The following is a 15462-nucleotide window of genomic DNA, read 5'->3' on the forward strand; positions in this document are numbered from 1 at the left end:
CTGAGCCACCTTCCCAGCCCTGTGAGATTCTTTATCTTCAATAAACCACCAGAAAACCAGAAGTGGTGCTGTTGCTCAACTGGTAGAGCTCTAGCCTTGAGCTAAAGAGCTGAGGGACAGTGCCCAGGCCCAGAGTTCAAGTCCCATGACCAGCCAAAGGAAAAAAAAAAAAAGCACAACAGTACCCTCAAAGAAATGTAATTATTATTTATTCATTAAAACTAATTTTAAAACGTTTCTTGAAAAGGTGCAGATCTGGCTCAGTGGTAGAGCACTTGCCTTGCATGCTCAAGGCCCTGGGTTCGATTCCTCAGCACCACATAAGAAAAAAGCCGGAAGTGGCGCTGTGGCGCAAGTGGTAGAGTGCTAGCCTTGAGCTGAAGAGCTGAGGGACAGTGCCCAGGCCCAGAGTTCAAGCCCCACAACCGGACCCAAAAAAAAAAAAAAAAAAAAAAAAGAAAAGGTACAGATCTGCCTTTTCAGTTTACTTTCTGATTCTACTGAGTATGGCCGTTTGGATATTTGTTACAAATAATGTAATTTCCCTGTCTCATTATCTATCTACAAAACCTCAGAAAGGTTCCTTGGCAACTTTAGTTCTGTTCTGGAGAAAAGCTGATTGGACCAAGAGCAGCTATGACAGGAAGCGGCTATCCTGGGGATGCAGAAGGCACAGCAGCTGTGAAGTAGGAGGCCAGAGGCTGGAACCAAATCCAGTTGAGAAGATGTCCAATGGGCTACCAGAATTAGAGTCCTGTGGAAAGGGGGCTGTCTGGAGGACTAGATAGGATATACATTGGAGGTGGTCTCTAAAATGTTAAAGTATGGCACTGACTGATGCAGAGTCAGGAAAGGTTCTCTAAAGCGATGCACTGACCCCTGCTGCCCTCAGGAGGGTCTAGAGCCTGACAACAACAGCCCATTGGGTCCGCCAGACAATTACAATTCTGTGATGGCGTCTAAGAGCCGTTATCATAGAACTGCGGGCGCACCTAGGGAGAGACAGGCCCCGCCCGCACACAGGCCTCCCAAGTTGCCTCAGAGACTGCACACAGCCTGGATGCTTTCTGGCTCCAGGGGATATGGCCACGCCTCTTTCCCTTTCATCTCTCCCTCTGGCCAATGAGGTTTTATGCCACGTTTATATTTTGTGGTACCCTGTATCACCCAGGAACTCTCTCCTGACACACACCATTAAGTAGGTGTTGCAGGTAATCAGTGATGATTTCTGGGATTGTGGTAATGTGACCACCCTACTTCCCATGGTCCCAGCCTGGGGATGTCCAAAGAAACCAGACCTAAAATATTGATTGCAGCCAAGAAAAAATTCTAAGAATATCAGCAGAGGATAAGTCCTGATGTCACTATAGGAGCATAGAAGGTAAGAATTAAAAAAGATGGTAACCTTGAGACAACCATTGCTGGTGATTCTAAATTCATCTGCTGCTCCTGCTGTACCTGCAAGTATACCTCCACCCTACCCCCACCCCCTATCACTAGCATGTCCAAACTATGGCTGAGACCAACAGCCTGCTACAACTCTTATGTCTAGGTCTCCATCCTACATGCAGGGAAGGCATCCCATCTGCTAACATGATGGCTCTGGAGAATAGCTCCAGACTCTAGCTAAATGAGCAGCAAAATGGAGGAACTGACAAAACTGAACAAAACACTATGGATCAACTGGAACACAAAAGGGAATGGTAGCAGAAGTTGGCAATGAGAAGGGGGACAATTGAGATCCTGGTGTCTGAGAAATTAAGACACGTCCTAGCCCACACACAGCTGGAAAGCACAGAGAAAACAGACAGCATGTGGCAGAGGTAGATGTGACCCTTCCATCTACACACAGCTGAAACAGGTGGACAAATACAAAGCTGGCCAAACACAAAAAAGGCAATGAGGAACTGAAGGAGAACTCAGAACTGGAGGAGAGACTGGCTCTCTTATGGAGAAGGACATGTAGCTTGGGATGAAGGAGAAGCAGAACGAGGCACAAGTGTTCCTGTTACAATTCTCTAGAATCTCTGAACCGCTGTACAGCAATGGCAATCACAGCAAGCCAGTGAAAAGCAGGCATAGATGAAAATACAAGTAGAGAAATTGAAGGAGGGCTGGGAAGGTGGCTCAGTGGTAGAGTGCTTGCCTTGCATGCCTGAGGCCCTGGGTTCGATTCCTCAGTACCACATAAGCAAAAAGAAAAAAGCCGGAAGTGGCGCTGTGGCTCAAGTGGTAGAGTGCTAGCCTTGAGCTGAAGAGCTGAGAGACAGCGCCCAGGCCCAGAGTACAAGCCCCAGGACTGGACCCCCCAAAAAAATTGTGGGGAAATTGAAGGAGTTGTTGAAAGAACTACAAGTGGAAAGAGATCCATATCTTGAGTGCCACATACAAGCAAAAGATGGAGCAAATGTTGGCTGAGATTCACAACTGAGAGCACAGTGTGAGTCGGTTATTGAGCTGAGGAGCTGCCACCCCAACCCACCACTACGCCCCCACCCCTGCCAAGCAGGGCCACCTGAGACAGAAAAGCAACGGCAGGCAGCAAACCAGCAAGCAGGAGCTGGAGAGCCTAGCCCAACAGCTGCATGCCTAGCTAGGAGACAGTTAGAACCTAAGTTGCCTGAACATAGAGCAGAAGGAATGGCTGCTGGTACTGCAGTAGGCCACTGAGATCTAGAACCAGCTGTAGAAGATGGCAACATTCTAGAGGCCATGGAAGACAACTTCACCACCATTAGATGTGCACTGGTACAGAACAATGACAAGGAACAGCCAACCAAGTTGCAGAATAGAGCTGGTTCATCAAGACAGAGCTGGTTGACAGGTGCTGGTAGTTCAAGCCTTGTCATCCTAGCTACTGAGGCTGAAATCTGAGAACTGAGGTTCAAAGCCAGCCATGGCAGAAAAGTCCAGACTCTACCAAAAAGCCAGAAATGAAGCTGTGGCACAAAGTGGTAGAGTATTACCCTTGAGCACAAAAGCTCACAGATAGTACCAAACAGTACCCCCCCCCCCAAAAAAAGGATGGGTCAGCAGCAGGGACAAGAGGATGATGTAGAGCTGAGTGAGACTGTGCAGTTAGAGGCAAGCTGACTCAGCTCTATGGGACCAGCCAAACCAGTGCCTTAGGGTGGCCTATCAATGACACATGGCCATCTTATTAGCAGCTGACCTCTGAAGAGGAAAGAGGCCCTGCACCAGCAGCTTCAGATGCAGACCCAGCTCCTGGACCAGCTGTAGCATGAGGCAGACAATATAATATAGTCTGGCTGCAAAGAATTGTAGGAGATCCAGGAGCACCTACAAGTCACCAGAGAGCAGAACTAGCAGCTGTGGGTCCAGCTAAACCTCCTGGCTCTCCCTGGGGAAGGAGATGGATAGACAATAAAGGAAAGGATGAGGAGGCTCCCAAACACAATCTGACCAATTCAGAGAACCTAGACAGCCAAGAGCCACAGTAGCATTTTTCAGTGCAGCTCAAGCCAGGGCTAAGAACAGGCATGGCAGGGCTGGCAGCTAAAGGAGCAGGTGCACTGCTGGTGCCTAGAACATCTGGCATCTTTGTCCCAGAGTAAGAGGAACAAGAGATTCAGGTCTCCAGGAACGGGGGGATTATATGTCTCGGTAGATACAGGCCATACAGGAGCCCACGGAGAAGCTGCAAAGCCACTTCTACAAGGCCACCATGCAGATGTTTTTCAAGGAGCAGGTGAAGACTTAGAATTCTGCTGCCTGCAGCTCTCTGGAGAGGTGAACACCATTGAAGACTATGCTGCCCTCTGCAAAAACCAGATGACAGTGCTGAAAGAGTGCCAGATGGAGGAGGAATATATCATCTGGATGGCCCAGGAAAAAGAGATGAAACTGGAGCTGTAGGAACTGATGCTGAGGCGTGAGGGTGAGCAGTGTGGATTCCTAGTACCCTCACAGAGTCCTGCTGCTGGGCCTATCCCAGGCTCCTACGGTTCCTTGGAAACTGAAGCTGCCTATGAGGATGACTCTGATTATGTGGAGCTTGCACAAGTAGAGACTGTGGTCACTTCATCCCTCAAGAACCACACAGAGCCAGGCACCGTGGCTCATGCCTGCAATCCTAGCACACACACACACACACACACACACACACACACACACACACACACACACACACACACATGCACACGCACACACGCACACACACACACACACACACACACACCAAATCATGCCCCTGCTACCTAAATTCCAGTACCCCCAGGGGCTTGGGACTTGCAGGCTTGGGCAATAATTCCAAATCCCCCTTCTACTGAGCCAAAGATGACAACTGTCTGTTAGACTGACAGCCAAAGCCTAGATATGCGGAGCCAGAGCTCTGCTCCACCTCAGTGTCTATCACCCCAGTCTGCTACTCTACTCTGCCACTGTCTCTGTCACCCCTTCCCAGTCATCTTTCTATATCCTTACAATATCGATTAGAACCCCTTCTAAACAGGAGAACACTTTTGCAGACTCTCTGTCATTTTTTATTGTGAAAATACTATACAGAGGGGTTACAGTTACATGAGCAAGGTAATGAGTACATTTCTTATCAAGCAGTGTTGCCTTCTCCTTTGTTTTTCCCCTACCATCCCCTCCCCCTCCCTGTCATTTTTTTTTTTAAGTCCAAGACTAGGACTCAAAACTTGGTACCTGTCACTTTTGCTTATTGGCTGGTGTTCTGCGTGAGCCATACCTCCAACCCCATCCCTCTGCCCCTCTGCCATCTTACATTTTATACTGCTACAGAAGAAAAAAAAAGTCATTGAGTACACTGCTTCTGTAAGAGGAAAGGCTCCACTCACCAACTTAGAGGCACACTGGCTAAAGACAATTGGACAACATTTCTTCCCCTCACAGTCTTAGGACAGACCCGCTCACTGTGGGCTAGGTGAGCATGGTCTGACAGGAGAGTCCTATACTCAGTTGTACTCCTATCTTTTTTGTGGGTGTGATAATGCTACAAGTGAAAACCAGAGCCTGGAACCACCCTAGACTAGCTCCATCTTGGTGGCACTCTAGAGCAGATTCACTGGCAGCTTTCTCAAGGGCTTCTGCACAGCTGGGCCAGCCACAGGCTATGGGAGGGCAAAACTAAGTCTTTAAGGACATCCATTCTCATGTAGGCACCTTGTGGCAGAGAAACTGGGCAACATTCTCTCAGGCCTTATGCTAAATGGGAGGCTAACTGTATGCCAAGAGGCTGATGGGAACTGAGCCAAAATTATAAAGAACCAAAAGAGGTAAGTTTGGCATGGGAGGGCACAGGTAAGGGTCATTACAAAAGAGCAAATTCTTTTTTTTTTTTTTTGGTCCTGTCATGGGGCCTGAACTCTGGGCCTGGGCGCTATCCCTCAGCTCTTCAGCTCAAGGCTAGCGCTCTACCACTTGAGCTGCAGCACCACTTCCAGCTTTTTTCTTTTTGCTTATGTGGTGCTGAGGGATCGAACCCAGGGCCTCACACATGCACACAGCAAGTGCTCTACCACTGAGCCACCTTCCCAGCCCCTGAAAAGAGCAAATTCTTTACAAAGGAATTTGAGAGAGATAGGATAGTTTTGTTTTTTGTTGTTGCTGCTATTTACTGGTCATGGGGCTTGAACTCTAGGCATGGGCACTGTCCCTCAGCTCTTCAGCTCAAGGCTTAGCACTACCATTTGAGCTACAGTGCCACTTCCTTTTCTGTTTATGTGGGGCTGAGGAATCGAACCCAGGGCCTCATGCATGTGAGGCAAATACTCTACTGCTGGGCCACCTTCCCAGCCCAAGATAGGATAGTTTTATACTATTGTCATAGTTACATGAGTATTTTTGCAGGGAGGAAAGAGGGTTGCCATTCCTGGGGCTTGAATTCTGGGTGTGGGCAGTCCCTGGCCTCTTGCACTCAAGGCTAATGCTCTACCACTTAGCCACAGTTCCATTTCTGGCTTTTTGTGGTTAAGTAGAGACAAGTCTCATGGACTTTCCTGCTCAGTCTGGTTTCAAACCATGATCCTCAATCTCAGCCTTTTTTTTTTTTTTTTTTGGGGGGGGGGGGTCGGTCATGGGGCTTGAACTATAGAGGGCCTGGGTATTGTCCCTCAACTCTTCAGCTCAAGGCATGCTCTACCATTTGAGCTACAGAGCCACTTCTGGTTTTTTGAGTGGTTTATTGGAGATAAAAGTCTCATGGACTTTTCCTGCCCAGGCTGGCTTTGAACCGCGATCCTCAGATCTCAGCCTCCTGAGTAGCTAGGATTACAGGCGTGAGGCACCAGCACCCAGCTTATATTTTATTATAGGATAGTTTTCATTATATTCTTAATTACATTATATTTTATTATATGACAGTACAGTCACAAGTCTTCATTTTTCAAAATGCACTGAAGTATAACTCAGCAATAGTAAATTTTACTATTTATAAATGAAAAGACCACAATGGTAATACTGGGGTGAGAAAACAAAATAAAAATTGTTTAAAAAAAGATTATTAAAAAATTTTTTACCAAAGGAAAAGAAAAAAAAGCAAGGTGCAGGCTGAGGGTATAGCTCAGACACATACTTCATGCTAGCATGCAGAAGGCTATGAGTTTGACCTCCAGCACCAAATAAATAAATATACAAACAACAAAAACAAACAATATGTACCCTATAATTATTAGGGAAATATGCATACTATTTGTATAAGAAAACACAAATAGCGTCAAGGTCTTCTTCCAGAATTATTAGAAGTTATGTAAATACAGAGGAAAAGAAATGAAAGGGGAAAATTGGAATAGTAACAGAATTGAAAGGGGGCAGGACTAAAATGATAAAAACAAATAGCAATCTAAAACCGTCAATTAGAAAAATGGCCCTTGTTGGGATTGGTTTATAGGACCAATTTTAGTTAGGACCAGAATGTACAGCTTTTTTTTTTTTTTTTGTCAGTCGTGGGGCTTGAACTCTGGGCCTGGGCACTGTCCCTCAGCTCTTCAGGTCAAGGCGAGCGCTCTACCACTTGAGCTACAGCGCCACTTCCGGTTTTCTGTGGTTTATTGGAAATAGGAGTCTCATAGTCTCTCCTGCCCGGGCTGGCTTTGAACCGAGATCCTCAGATCTCAGCCTCCTGAGTTGCTAGGATTACAGGCGTGAGCCACCAGCACCTGGCAGAATGTACAGCTTTTAAATCTGTGTACCTTTATTATGTTGGTAAAATAAAATCAGTAACAAAATCTACCAATGACGAGGAAGCATTTATTTGCACACACATTGGTGTGGTGTGTATGTGTGTGTTTAATGAGAAGTATTCTGTGCTTAGATGAACATTACTAAAGTTGACAAGAACTTAATGGAACGTTTTTTTTTTGGTGGGGGGGAGGGGTGGGAGGAGTCCTGGGCCTTAAACTCAGGGCCTGGACACTGTCCCTGAGCTTCATTTTGCTCAAGGCTAGCACTCTACTACTTGAGCCACACTGTCATTTCCAGCTTTTTCTGTTTATGTGGTACTAAGGAATTGAACCCAGGGCTTCATTCACGCTAGGCGAGCACTCTACCACTAACCCACATTCCAGCCCCCTCCTTTTTTTTGGTCAGTTGTGGGCCCTGAACTCTGGTTCTGGGGCACTGTCCCTCATTTCTTCAGCTCAAGGCTAGCGCTTTACCACTTGAGCCACAGCACCACTTTCAGTTTTTGGTAGCTTACTGGTGATAAAAGTCTCACAGACTTTCCTACTCTGGCTGGTCCTGAACTGTGATCCTCAGATCACAGCCTCCTCAGTAGCTAGGATTATAGGTAGGAGCCACCAGCACCTGGCTTAACAGGAACTCTTGTAGGGAATGCTTACTGCCTGCAGCAGCATTGTATAACAGACTTAAATACAGTTTAATTCTCACAAAACTTCAGTGAAGTGAAAACATTCTCCTGCATGTCTTTTTTTTTTTTTTTTTTTTTTGGGTCCGGTCATGGGGCCTGAACTCTGGGCCTGGGTGTTGTCCCTCAGCTCTTCAGCTCAAGGCTAGTGCCCTACCACTTGAGCCACAGCTCCACTACCGGCTTTTTTTTCTTTTTGCTTATATGGTGCTGAGGAATTGAACCAAGGGCCTCAGGCATGCAAGGCAAGCGCTCTACCACTGAGCCACCTTCCCAGCCCCTCTCCTGCATTTCTTATGACAAGGCTGACATTTGGTTCAGGATGCTGCACGTGTGCTAGCCTCCCTTCAGTCTGTTACCACAGCCTGGTGACTAAACAGACATCAGGGCTACTAACATGGCTTTAATTCTGGAGGAGGAGGTAGGTAATTAATCCTGTCTATGATACGAAATCCAAGAAGCTTTTGGTTGGATTTTTTTTGGGGGGGTGTGCATGTGTTTATGGGGTTTGAACTCAGGGACTAGATACTGTCCAAGATTCTTTTTGCTCAACATCCCCTACAGAAATGCATCATGTCACTTACAATGTCACAGACAATGACAATTAAGACTCATCAACAAGGACTCATCTAAATCTGAGCTGCCATTTAAGAAGCACAGAGATGTCCTCCAACCTCTCCCCCAACCAATTCTCATCTTCTCTCTGCATCAGTAATTGTGTCGCCTCAAGCATGTTATATAAAGGGAACTGCACAGAAATGGCTTTTTCCACTCAGCAATAACTCTGGATTGTAGGTTGTAGCATGAATCCAGGTTGTAGCATGCATCAGCAGTTTATACCTTTGTACTGCTGCAATGTCTTCTGTGGGACAAAATGTCTTTTCTATAAGCATTTACCTATTAAAGGACATTGGAGTTGTCCAATTTGGGACTGTTATGACTATTCATATGTAGGTTTTCATGTAATGTAAACTAAAATTTGCATTTCCTATGGACAAATGCCTTGAGAGTACAACCGTCCGGCTGTCTGGTAAATGCTGAGTTTTAAAGAATTTGCCAAACTTTTCCACACCAGCAGTGGGCATGCTCCAGTTCCCCAGCATCCTCCACAGCTCTGGGCATTTGGCATCCACCATATTTTGTTTTGTTTTGTTTTTTTGTTGGTTGTGGGGTTTGAACTCTGGGCTTGGGCACTGTCCCTATGCTCTAGCTCAAGGCAAGTGCTCTACCACTTGAGCTACAGCGCCACTTCTGGTTTTCTGGTGGTTTATTGGAGATAAGAGTCTCAGAGTTTCTTGCCCAGGCAGGCTTTGAACCGCGATTCTCAGATCTCAGCCTCCTGAATAGCTAGGATTACAGGCGTGAGCCATCAAGCCCAGCTCTGCATTGTTCTCACTGACACCAGAACATATCCTTCAATGAAATGTCTCCTTTCTTTTTTTTAGTCGGTCATGGGGCTTGAACTCTAGGCCTGGGCACTATCCATCAGCTCTTCAGCTCAATGAAAGCATTCTACCACTTGAGCCACAGTACCACTTCCGGTTTTCTGAGTGGTTTATTGGAGATAAGAGTCTCGTGGCTGGACACCAGTGACTCACGCCTGTAATCCTAGCTACTCAGGAGGCTGAGATCTGAGAATCGCAGTTCAAAGCCTGCCTGGGCAGAAAAGTCCGTGAGACTCTTATCTCCAATAAACCACTAGAAAACCGGAAGTGGCACTGTGGCTCAAGCGTAGAACGCTTGCCTTGAGCGGAAGAGCCCTGGGATAGCATACAAGCCCAGAGTTCAAGACCCATGACTGACCCCCCCTAAAAAAAAAAAAAAAAAAAAAAAAAAAGACTTTCACCGACTTTCCTGCCCAGACTGGCTTTGAACCTCGATCCTCAGATCTCAGCCTCCTGAGTAGCTAGGATTACAGGTGTCAACCACTGACACCGGGCTTGATACATCTTTTGCCTGCAACCTTATATATTGTTTTTCTGTTGACTTTTAGGAGCTCTTTGTATGTTCTAGACCCTAGCTCTTGCTCAGATAATGTGTTTTACAAACCTTTTCTCTGAGTATGTAGCGTTTCTTTCCAGCTTCCTACTCCACACTTAACACACATTCCCAGTCCTTGTGCTCTTGCTTGACTTTCCTGCTCAAGACTAGTGTTTTACCTGAGCCACACCTCTAGTCCACTATTTTGCTGGTTAACTGGAAATGGTGTCTTTTCTGCACAGGCTGGCTTTGAATAGGAATTGAGACGCTCATGACTCAGCTTCCGAGTAGCTAGGATACAGACATGAATCATAGACACCTGGCAAGGGTACTTGTTTTTATTAGCATGTTAATTGCACAAGAGGGGTTTCACTGAGACATTTCCACAGAAATATACCATGTATCCCATCAACCTTACCCCAAAATTTGTATTTTAATCAAGTCTAGTTTATCAGTTTCTCCCTCTATGGAGCATTCTGCTGGTGTCCTCTAAGAACTCTGCCTAGCCTGACACACTTTAGAGATTCTGTTTTCACTCTGCAAGTTTTATAGTTTCTCATTTAAGTCCCTCAGTTACTTTTTATATAAGGAGGTAAGTTTAGGGGTAGGTTCCCTTTATGCCTAAGGAGTTCAGTCACTCCAGCACCATTTACTGAAAGGCTGTCTTCCCTCCATTTAACTGCTTTTCTGCACCTTTGACCAGCATCAAGGAGCAGTTCTATGTGGTCTCTTTCTGGGTATGCAATTCCCTTCCTCAATCTGTCTCTTCCTCAATCTGTGTCAGTCTCTCTGCAGTCTTGGTTACAGGAACACTTGAAATCAGGCACCTCAAGTACTCTCATTTCTTTTTTCCCCTCCAAAAGTCTTGCTGAGAATTCAACAGAAATTGTTAACTATTCACTTTGTGGGGGGCAGGGGAGTCAGTCCTGGGCACTGTCCCTGAGCTTTTTTGCTCAAGGCTAGTGCTCTACCATGTAAACCATAGCTCCACTTCCAGCTTTTTTTTTTTTTTTTTGGGGGGGGGTGGTCGGTCATGGGGCTTGAACTCTGTGTTTGGGTGCTGTCCCTGGACTCTTCAGTTCAAGGCGAGTGCTCTACTGCTTGAGCCAGAGCCTCTTCCAGTTTTCTAGTAGTTTATTGGAGATAAGAGTCTCATGGACTTTCCTGCCTGGGCTGGCTTTGAGCCGAGATCCTCAGATCTCAGCCTCCTGTGTAGCTTAGGATTATAGGCATGAGCCACCGGTGCCCGGCTACTACTTCCAGATTTGTACTGGTTATTTGAAGATAAGAGTCTTACATCTCAGCTTTTTCCTTCTCTTCTCTTTCCCAGCTCCCTTCTCTTTTCTAGCTCTCTCTCCACTCTTTTCTAGCTCTTTTCTCTCTCTTTCCCAGCCACGTGGAGTGCCAACCTTGCCTGGTCCCAGCAGGTCTACTGAATAAACCTACCCCTTACCTGGAAAAAAAAAAAGAGTCTTACAGACTTTTGTGCCAAAGCTGGCTTTGAACTGTGATCCTCAAATCTTAGCCTCTTGAATAGCTAGGAATATAGGCAAGAGCCACCAATGGCTAGCTCCATTCACTTTTCATAGTTACAGAGCTACTCAAATTGCCTAATTCATATTGGGTGTCTGCAATCATTTGGGGAGAACTGATATTAGCTGGGCTATACTTTCCTGTACACAAACAGGTCATGTGTTTCCCCTCGTTCAGCCCTTTGAGGTCTTTTTTTTTGGCCAGCCCCATGGCTTTAAACTCAGGGCCTGGGATCTGTCCTTGAGCTTTTTTTGCTCAAGGGCAGAACTGTACCATTTGAGCCACAGTGCCACTTCTAGCTTTTTCTGTGTATGTGGTGCTGAGGAATCAAACCCAGGGCTTCATGCATGCTAGGCAAGCACTCTACCACTTAGCCACATTCCCAGCCCCCCTCTGATGTCTTTCGTGTCTCTCCATTTAACTGTATCTTTTCTGATATCTTCAGTTTTGTACAGCTTTCAGCTATATAACAAACCCTACACATGGTTTATGGGATCTACCCTTAAGTGCTTTGTTATTTTAAGCAATTGTAAATGATACTGCATTTTTCATTTTGGTATTTATATAACAGTGATGATATACGATTGGGTACTAGATTTTTTTTGTCAAATAATTTTCTGCACTTACTGGCTATTGCATTTTCAAGAATTAATCCAGCCTTACTTCCTTAAACTCCACTGAGTCATTATACACACATTAATACATATACACACACAGACACACACAGACACACACACACATACACATTGTATGTATACTGGACTTGGGACTTGAAATCGGGGACCTGGGTGCTGGCCTTGAACTTTTTTGCTCAAGGTTAGTGTTCTACCACTTGAGTCACAGCTCCACTTCCAGCTTTTTGGTAGCTAATTAGAGATAAAGTCTCAAAGGTTTCCTATTTGGGCTGGGTTCAAACCGCAATCCTTAGATCTCTAATTCCTAAGTAGAAAAGGATTCCAGGTATGAGCCACCAGCACCCAGCCATAATATCTACTTTTTATGTAAATTCTGCTGATAGGGCTGGGAATATGGCTTAGTGATAGAGTGCTTGCCTCGAATGCATGAAGCCCTTGGTTTGATTCCTCAGTACCACATAAACAGAAAAAGCCAGAATTGGCGCTGTAGCTCAAGTGGTAGAGTGCTATCCTTGAGCAAAAGAAGGTCAGAGACAGTGCCCAGGCCCTGAGTTCAAGCCCCAGAACTGGTTAAAAAAAAAATTAAATTAAAAATTTAAAAAATACCTCTGATAGGGCAAAGGACCATTAGTTTTTCTGTTACATACATTTGGCTAGAACTGAGCTTGTCTGAGGATTCTGTCTTGTGAAGCTGCCCCATTCCCAGTCCTCTAGCCAGAGGGAATAACCTTTGTTATATTTTCAATGGTCAAGTTAGTATTCTGGCTTGCCGGCCTTTTCAAACCTAGCTATAAGAGATAAAACAAGAACCCGAGGACTTGACCACAGGTCTCATCCTATGGTCTGTCCTCTTATGCTATCCCATATGTAAGATCTTGGGATTTTATTTGTACTGACAAGAATACGGAAAATTATCTCCATGTCATCAAGCTAGAAATGAAATTCCCAGCCTTTAAGTTCATAGCTGAATATAGAGCCCCACTTGCTTTTTCTTCTCTATCATATCTTTTATTGACAGCACCAAGATTTGAACTCAGCTCCTTCACCATGCTAGAAAGATGCTTTACACTTAAGCTACATGCCCAGCCCAATCTGGTTTGTTTTCTGAGTACTATACTAATTCTTCCCCCAATTCCCCAGTAGTCTCTCAATGATATTCTTCCACTCAACTTAAGACATAGGTTGACGTGAAGACGCATGTACTTCCTCTCCAAAGCTGGCCAACTCTTCAGATTCATGTTCTGGACATCATTGTTCAATCATTGCAGGGACTACCTGCCCTTTATTCTGTCAGAAAGGTTGTCAGACCCATGTCTTCTTTCAGATTTGTCTTTTGAGATGACACATCCTCCAGTAACTTCTCAGAATAGCCTCCTGAAAGCTCATTTTTGTTTTGTTGTTGTTTTGTCAATTGTGGGACTTGAACTCTAGACCTGGGTGCTGTCCCTGAGCTCTTTTTGCTGAAGGCTAGCACTCTACCAATTTGAGTCACAATGCCAACCCTGATTTTCTGGTGCCTATTTGGAGATAAGAGTCTCAAGGCTGTCCTGCCCAGGCTCACTTTGAATCGCATACCTCAGATCTCAGCCTCCTGAGTAGCTAGGATTACAGGCATGAGCCTCTGGTGCCCAGCTGAAAGCTTGGGTTTTGAGAACCGAGTTTCTAGCTTTTGACAGGATCTGTTCAATGTGGAAAGTCAAAACCATCAGTTCTTCAGACAGTTTTTGTTTCTCTCCCCCTCTTTTTAGTTTTTTTTTCTTTTTATTTGTTTGGTGCTGAGGATCAATCACAGGGCCTTATACATGCTGAGTAAGCATTCTACCAATGAACTACATCCCCCAAACTGGACTGTTGTTGCTTTACTGTTTTTGTTTTTGCTTTTTTGGGGTCCGGTCGTGGGGCCTGAACTCTGGGCCTAGGCGCTGTCCCTCAGCTCTTCAGCTCAAGGCTAGCGCTCTACCACTTGAACCACTAGCTCCACTTCCAGCTTTTTTCTTTTTGCTTATGTGGTGCTGAGGAATCGAACCCAGGGCCTCAGGCATGCAAGGCAAGAGCTCTACCACTGAGCCATCTTCCCAGCCCACTTTACCATTTTTATAAGTTTCTTCTAAGCCAAGTGCCAGTGGCTCACTCCTATAATCCTAGCTACTAAGAGGCTGAGAACTGAGGACCATGGTTCAAAGTCAGGTCAGGCAAGAAAGTCCATGAGACTCTTATCTCAATAAACTACTCAGAAAAAGCTGGAAATGGCACAGTAGTTCAAGTAGTACAGCACTAGCCTTGAGCACACAAGGCTAAGGGACAGAGCCCAGGCCCTGAGTTCAAGTCCCCAGAATGGGCAAAAAAAAGTTTCCTCTCATGCTCTCCTCCATTCTTTTTCGTTGCAAGTCAGATATGATTTTTTTTTTGGAGATTTTTTTTTTTAATTTTTTTTCAAGGCCAAGTTTTTAGAGAGACAGAGACAGAGACAGAGACAGAGAGCGAGAGCATGTACATGAGTACTAAGGCTTGAACTCAGGACCTAGGTGCCGTCCCTTAGCTTCTTCACTCAAAGCTAGCACTCTACCAGTTGACCCATAACTCCACTTCTGACTTGGGCTTGAAAAAAAATTTCTTTTAAGAGTATCAGATACTGACATGCTCCATATATCAGTGATTTGGCAAAGGCTGGACTAACCTCCATATCTAGAACTATGGTGGAGCTGCAAACTTTCTACTGCCTGGTGATTCTGTGTTCTCCTAACAGAGCAGTGCAATACATTTTTCAGTGATGCTGGGGTAGATAAGCCTTCTACACTGTCAGTCATGTGAAAGTATTACACATACAATGATGCCCAGTATGGGATTCTTGATAATTGTAAGAAATGACTGTTGCTGGTTTATGGATTTAGTATTTACTATGCCATACAGTTTATAATTCAAGTACACTTTAGAAACCTAGTTTAGGCTGGGAAGGTGGCTCAGTGGTAGAGTGCTTGCCTTGCGTGCATGAGGCCCTGGGTTCAATTCCTCAGCACCACATAAGCAGAAAAAGCTGAAAATGGCGCTGTGGCTCAAAGTGGTAGAGCGCTAGCCTTGAGCTGAAGAGCTGAGGGACAGCACCCAGGCCCCACGACCGACCAAAGCAAAAAAAAAAAAAAAAAAAAAAAGGAACAGAAAGTATTTTTCCTTTCCATTTGCTCATTTCTATTTCATCCTACGTTAACCTTGTTGGAATAAAATCCTTGCTAAAACTTAAAAAGAAAAAAAAAAACTTAATAAAACCAGCTTGCTGAAAAGTTTGCTGAGGTATGGCTAGCTGTGTGCATCCTGTTTACTGTGTGTCTTGGTTCCATTTAGAGGTCATGATGAATGACTGGCCCACACCATTCTAGGTCTGTGTAAGGACACTCTGATGTTTACAGTACCAGTTGCCAGATGACACAATTCTCAGATTATATACTCAAATACTAAGGGATATGTGACTAG

At 45.2% G+C, this 15462-nt stretch overlaps 1 protein-coding gene across 2 annotated transcripts in view; it reads right to left on the minus strand.

Moving 5' to 3' along the window:
• Ccm2 (CCM2 scaffold protein) overlaps positions 1–15462 on the minus strand; it is a 62731-nt gene that overhangs the window by 19386 nt on the left and 27883 nt on the right. The gene's annotated exons all lie outside the window — the stretch shown is intronic.

Source organism: Dipodomys merriami, unplaced genomic scaffold (assembly GCF_024711535.1).
Source record: "Dipodomys merriami isolate MVZ:Mamm:240054 unplaced genomic scaffold, mDipMer1.0.p SCAF_98, whole genome shotgun sequence".
In the NCBI taxonomy this organism is placed as follows: Eukaryota; Metazoa; Chordata; class Mammalia; order Rodentia; family Heteromyidae; genus Dipodomys; species Dipodomys merriami.